The sequence below is a fragment of the Bison bison genome, unplaced genomic scaffold (assembly GCF_000754665.1).
Source record: "Bison bison bison isolate TAMUID 2011002044 unplaced genomic scaffold, Bison_UMD1.0 scf7180017864038, whole genome shotgun sequence".
NCBI classification, from domain to species: Eukaryota; Metazoa; Chordata; class Mammalia; order Artiodactyla; family Bovidae; genus Bison; species Bison bison.
In genome coordinates, this window is record NW_011494610.1 from 642,887 (window position 1) to 649,838 (window position 6,952).

The 6,952-nt window shown below is 53.9% G+C and overlaps 1 protein-coding gene across 1 annotated transcript in view; it reads right to left on the reverse strand.

Annotated features, from left to right (window-relative positions):
- CDH22 (cadherin 22, type 2) overlaps positions 1–6,952 on the reverse strand; it is a 104,673-nt gene that overhangs the window by 16,624 nt on the left and 81,097 nt on the right. The window lies entirely within an intron of this gene.

A 6,952-nucleotide genomic window follows, 5' to 3' on the forward strand; every position in this document is an offset into this window, starting at 1 on the left:
AGAGAGCAGGCTTGGGCAGGAGAGCCAGTGTGCAGTATTGGCAGGCCCCTTAGCTTCTCTGGGTGTCAGAGTCCCTTTTGTGTAACAGATGGGGGACCAGACTGGGCAATTTGAAACTGAAACTTCTGTTTTTTGCTGACTACTACAGTTTGAGCGCCTCCTTTGTACCAAGGGCACAATACTGAACAAGACCAACATAGCCTCTTGGTCTATGGCAGGGGCAGACAGCATTCCAGACTGTGATAAGAGTTGAGAGAAAAAAAGCCCAGGACTGTGAGAGGAGGAGGCAAGGGCTCCTACCCTGGTGGGGCACAGGGATGTTTACCCTGAAGTAGGGGACGGTGGCGCCAGTGGTAAAGAACCTGCCTGCCAACGCAAGAGATGTAAGAGACGCGGGTTCGATCCCTGGGTTGGGAAGAGCCCCTGGAGGAGGGCATGGCAACCCACTCCAGTATTCTTGCCTGCAGAATCCCATGGACAGAGGAGCCTGGTGGGCTAAAGTCCATAGTGTTGCAAACAGTCAGATATGACTGAAGATACTTGGCACTTAGCAGGGGACCTTTAAGCTGAGATCCAACTAGGAAGTGATCAGGTGAAGGGGATGGGAAGAAAGAGTTCTCCAGACAGTAGGAACAGCATGTGCAAAGGTCCTGGGGTGGGAGGGGAGTCTGCAGATAGTAAAACTCTGGATTCCTTCTAAGGAAGACCCCATCCCCTGGCCGCTCCTAATATAGTGTTTGGACCAAACTGGACTTAGAGGGCTGGAGGCCAGCAGGAAAGACAGAGGGTGTAGGGCCTGGCCTGGTGACCCTGTTAGGGAACTCCTGGGAATGAGTGCCTCCCAGAAGGCCACCAGCAAACACATATAGAGAACCTGCCACGGGCCAGGGTTTGTTCTGCCTCATTTCATCCTGTTAGCCCCTGGGAGATATGGATTTGAATTACTGCCATTTTTTGATGAGGAAACTGGCTGAGAGGTAAAGAACTTGCCCAAAGTTTCACAGGGGGACAATCAATGGAACCTGAGCCTGGTTCAAAACAGGGACTTTCTACCCATCAAATGAGATGGCCTTTCTGACCACCTTTAGGTGCCCAAGGCCAGCTTGCCTTGAGGCCCCAAATGTCTCTGCCTCCTCCAGGAAGCTTTCCTTGACTGCCCTCATTCGTGGGCAATCAGACTATATGTCCAAGACCTACATACCCATAAAGCCTGTGTGATCTTCCTCCCTGGCCTTGTCCCTCGTCCCACTCTCCTTTTTCCTCTGATCCAAGTTTCCTCTTTGCCCTCCTTCAGATATTTGCTCAGATGTCTTCTCAGCGAGACTTCCCCTGATGACTTTATTTTACCTTGCTCCTTGCAATTCCACCAGATACCCCATTCACTGCTCTCTCTCTGCGTGTTTATCCAACATCCCTGTATTTTTGTTGTTGTTGCTGTTCAGTTGCTAAGTTTTGTTTGACTCTTTGCGACCCCATGGACTGTAGCCTGCCAGGCTTCACTGTCCTTCACTGTCTCCAAGTTTGCTCAAACTCATGTCCATTGAGTCAGTGATGCTATCTAACTGTCTCATCCTCTGTCTATATTTTTACTTAAACTCACCCATCATCTATCTCCCCCACTAGAAAGCAAGCAGATTTTTGGTCTCTTGTGTTTGCTGCTGTCTCCCCAGCCCCTCTCTGCATGGCACACAGTAGGTGCTTAATAAAGATTTGTCACATGAATGGGTTTCACTGTCTGTGGCACCTCTAACCATGCTGGGGGGCTGCAGAGTGACAGGGAGATACCGAGACCTCTGGAGGGACAAATTCTGTGGGGGCCACAGCCGCCCCTGAATCACATCACCGAGGGAGCAGTCTAGTTTTCCGACCCTGTTCCTGTCTCTCTCCCTGGACCAAGGTTTTCCCATCGGTAAAACAAATGGAGCTGGACTCTGAGGTTCTCCTTGGTTGTCACAGAAAAAGAGAGAAGCCAGGGAGAGAGACAGAAGTGAGGACACAAGAGTGGGCATGGGAAGGAGAGTGAGAAGTGGGGAGAGGGCGGAGGGAGGGGGCCACAGAGGTGGGGGGCTGCTGGAAGGTACCTCCTTCTCCCTCACCTGCAGTGGAGCAAGGGTAGCCCAGACCCTCTGCTCCCAGTTCCCTCAGCTCCTTGCCCCACGGCCCCGCCACCTCCCGAGGGAATTAAATTGCATCCAAACACTAGGCTCTGATTAGCGCTGGCCAGCTGGGCAGGAAGATTTATCATCCCAATTACGAGCTGGCCAAGACAAGCAGGCAGGATGGCGAGGGGTGGGGGGACTGGGTGAGCAGGCGGGGGTGCTTCAGGGAAGGGGTGTCAGAGCTGTCAGGGGAGGATGCCTTGCACTCCCTGCCCGGTCCCCACTCACCTCCAGTGGGAGCACGAGGTTAGGGCGCCTTCTCTGCTTTTTGATTATCTGTTTGGCTTCCACATGGAGATTGGAAGTTTGACCTTGTTGAGATGGGGATGTTTCATCCACCAAACGGTAGAGGAGGACTTCTGGGTAAAATAAGGGCCCTGGAATCGGGGGTGGGTGGCAGGAAGTTCTCCTTCCTAGGGCTGAGCTGGTCCTAATACTCTGGGCTTTCCTACAAAGACTCCATGGACCTCACAAAAATCTTTGTTCCTGGTGGGATCAGTTAAGTACCTAGGTGGCTCAGGATCCTGGGAGTTACCCGGTCCAAGTGGAACCCAGGCTTGATTTACACACCTCTGGTGATGGGGAGCTCACTACCTTCTGAAGCAACCCCTTCCATGCAGGGCTGTGCCAAGCCTCTCCCCCAGACCACTACAGCCAGCCTCCCCAGCACTTCCTCCTTCCCTCCCTCGCCCTGCCCTCCACTCTTAGCACATGTCTCAGCCGAGTCTTCCTGATAGCCTCCCATCTGTTCCCCGCTCCAGGCTGCCCCTCTCCCGTCCACCTTCCCCCACGAACCCAAGTGGCCACAGGGGACTGCACATCTGGCCATCTCCCTCTTCTACCTGAAGACCCACTCTGGCTCCCTGTCGTCTCCAGGAGATGTCCGGCTGCTCACAGGACATCCGAGGCCCTTCCTGTAGAGGCCCCCAGTGAGCTTCTGCACACTCAGCTCGTCTCACCTGCTCCAGCCACCCTCTGGCCCAGCCTCTAGCCACATCCCATTTCTCAGAATGGACAGTGGTCTTCCTGCCGGCCAAACCTCCAGGCCTTGGCACACAGGCGTCTTTCTCCTGGGAGCTCCCAACCCCACTCTCCTTAACCTTTGAAACCCAACTCAGACGTCCCCTTCTCTGGGAAAGCTTTCTTTCCTTCTTCCCCTGCCTGCACCTCCTGAGAGCCCACCGCCCCATCCCCTCTACCCTGTGCTGTCCAGAGCAGGGCCAAACATCCCGAGGTCAGAGGCCAAGACTCTACCCCCAGATTCCAGTGACCAGGCCTGGTGGGTGAGAAGAGGTCCCCAGTAGACACTTTATATAAAGCATTCAGCACAATATCTGGCATATTGTGAGCTTCAAATAAATAGAAGCCACTATGATGAATAGTTATGAACTGAGGTGGCTCAGTGAGTAAAGAATCTGCCTGCAATGCCGGAGACACATGAGAGACAGGTTCGATCCCTGGGTTGGGAAGAAACCCTGGAGGAGGGCTTGGCAACCCACTCCAGTATTATTGCCTGGAGAATTCCATGGACAGAGGAGCGTGGCAGGCTACAGTCCATAGGGTTGCAAAGAGTTGGACACGACTGAGCGACTGAGCGCACATGATTAATAGTCAACAGTAACAGTTATGACCCTCATAGCTGTCCAATAGGGTGCCATTTCATAGGTGAGAAAATCAAGGCAAGAAGAGGGGAAATGACTGTCCATACTCTCAGCTGGGATTCGGACCGCTAGAAGCAGCGTTTCTTTATCATGCTGCCCTGCCTTCCTAACTGGGTGGGCAAGACCATTTACCATCCATTCAGGAAATACTGAGTTGGCCAAAAGGGTTGTTTGGGATTTTCCATATGATGTTACGGAAAATCCCGAATGACCTTTTTGGCCACCCTAATACTTGTACACACCTACTAAGCGCCAGGCCCAGTGTGAATGCTACAGATATGGAAGAGACCCTGCCTTCACGGAAGGTCCTTTTCCCAGGAGACGAGAGATCAACAAAGTCGGCACACAAATGCATATCTAAATCATAAAGCTTACTCTGTGATAGAAAGGAAAAATCAGGGGCCTGTGAAATCAGGACTTGGCCTGGGGTGACCCAGATGGGGAAGCTCTGGCTAATCTAGTTAACTCTTTGCTGTCCAGCCAGAGACCACCCCTCCAGACCAGTTTAGGGCCTGGAAGAGGGGGCCGGTTGCAGCCCCCTGGCACACCGCCCCCCTCTACCCCAGTGCCGGCTTCGCCAGCCTGCCCGCCACCCCTCTGTCTCTTTGAAGACTGTCCCTTTACAACTGCCCTTTTTTCCACTGAAGGATTCAGACACAAATTGTACTTTAAATTCAATATCGGTCATTAATATTTCATGATTACAAAACGTTAAAGATAATGTCAGTGGAAGGAGCGTCTGCATGGGCAGAATGGATGACTCAGAAGTTCGGGGGAGAGGGGAGCCCGCATACTAAGTGGCCAGGGAGTCTTTGAGGTAATCTGGTCTGACAGGCTGCGGCTGTGCCTCAGTGCCACGTTCTCGTTCTCCGAGGTGCTCACAAGGCTCCGCTGCTGTGTGTAAATATTTCCTTCCCCTCTGATTCTTGTCACCTCGCGTTTGTTGCACCCTGAGCAGGCGGGGCACCATGACCCCGCCACTGGACCCCCGCCGTGGTTCCCTGTTTTTGAGAAGCCAAATAGATGCATTGGCAGAAGGGCACCAGGGTTGGAGGGGGAGACCCCAGGGCATTGTCCTTGAGGCTCTGGCCTGGCTGTGGGAGCCCTACCCACCCCCAGCCCCCAGGGACTGGCTTTGTGACTTTGGGGCCATCGCAGTTCCTTCCTGAGCCTCTACTTCCCAGTCTGCAAAGTGGGGATAACAATTTGTCCTCGTCTCACGGAGAGGGCAAGAAGCTGGAGTGGGTGGATCGCTGGTGCCGCTCCTGGCTTCATGCCTGGCACCAAAGACATATGACTCGGGGGCAGCTGGGTGAACGCCGGGCCATGCAGTCAGACTGGCTGGGGCCGGGAATTTGGACAAATGACTTCACCTCCCCGAGTCTTAGTTTCCTCATCCATACGTTGGGGGTGACATCTGATAGGTGGGGAGCTTCCGTGAACACAGCACTGTAAAGCGCCTGGCACAGAGTGAGTGCTTCAGGCAAGTGCACCGAGTCCAGATCGATAGATATCATTAACTGAGCACTAAGTACTAGGCTAAGTTCTTTCTATCCTATTTAATCCTCCCACCAGCACCGTGAAGTGGGAACCACTCATTTTCTCATCCATCAATATCCCCGGTGAGACTTGGGCAGGAGTTGTGAATTGCAGCTCCGAGGGGAGGGGTCGCTAGCCCAGCCCTTTCCTTCCCCATGCTCAGTTACTGGGATGGTGTGAGGTCAATAGGGGTGGGGCCCCGAGAACAGAGTACCAGGAAAAGGAAGGCTGTGGAGCAAAGCTGTGGAAGAAACCAGGAAGACTTGGCCCCCAATCCTGGCTCTGCCACTGCACATCCTTGGGCAAAGCTCTTAATAGTCTGAGCCTCAATTTTCCCATCAATAAAATGGGTGCTGATCATTCAATAGAAGTACGTGCTAAAAAGGATCAAGCTCAGTGTCTATTAGGTAAACACTGTAAAAAAAATCTCTGCTGGGGAGAGGCCCCTGACACACTCTCTCTGTGAAATGGTAGCATTAGCGATTCTGTATGCTTCTCTTGCTGCTTCTGGAAGAGATTCACAGGGCAGAAGCACAATGCTTAACCCGAGAAGGGACCAGCTAGTGGTGGGCCATCGGGTGGTGTGACAGCTGGTGGGGAGATGCTCTGTGGGTAGGGAGAGGGGGTGTCTCTGCCCAGCAGCCCGGCCAGGACCCCTGGCTGCTCAGGAAGCAGGTTCAGGGAGGTGAGGATGGGGAGCTGTCTGCCCACCAGTCCAGCCGCCACTTCTTCTCCAGCCACCTTTGTTATCTCCCTTTCATGCGGTGGAGAAGTGGATTCAAAGGCTCAGGAGCAGCAGGCACTGAGGTTTGAGCCAGCTTTGTATTTTCTTTTAAACCGAAGTTGAAAGAGACGAAGGGAACTTCAGCCTAGGGACTTCCTCGGCTGGAATGGGCTGGTGGGGCCAGGGAAATGGGAGGCACCAGCCAGGGAAGGCGGAGGAGGAGAGCTGCCAGGAGGGCTCGAAGGCACAGGAGGGCCTTGGGGCCCAGCTCTGCAGAGGGGAGTCTGAATGGCGCCCACTCCCACCAAGGTTGAGACTCTGAGTATTCCTGCTGTCATCATCGGTTACTGGAGGCTCTGCTGGCTGCTGAGACCTGGAGAGCTGACAGGGAGGGGAGCTTGCGGAGCCGGTCTAGCATGGGCTCTGGCAGCGTTGCTCTGGTTGAGCAGGAGGCCTGCTGAACTGCCCTTTCCCCACTCCAGGCTTGCCATGAACCCCCATGCTCTTAGCCTCTCACCTCCATGGCCTGACTTGTCTAGACTCCATGTCCCAGGGCCTCCTCTTTCTTTCTCAGCTCACACACCTCCCCAGCTGCACCACACTGCCTGTGACATGCGAGCACGTGTGCACACACACACACACACACACACACTCTACGACACAGGCCAATCACCTTGGAGTCATTCTTGACCCCTCCATCTCTTTCCTCCATCTCACCCCATCAGCAGGTCCAGGGGGCTCTATTTTCAGCCTGCCTTCAAAAGCTACCACTTCTCACCATTTCCATGGCTATCCCCCTGGGCCAGGCCACTATCTCATCTAAGGGCCCTGTTGCATGTAAATTCTAGTTGAGCCCCTGCTCCTTTCCC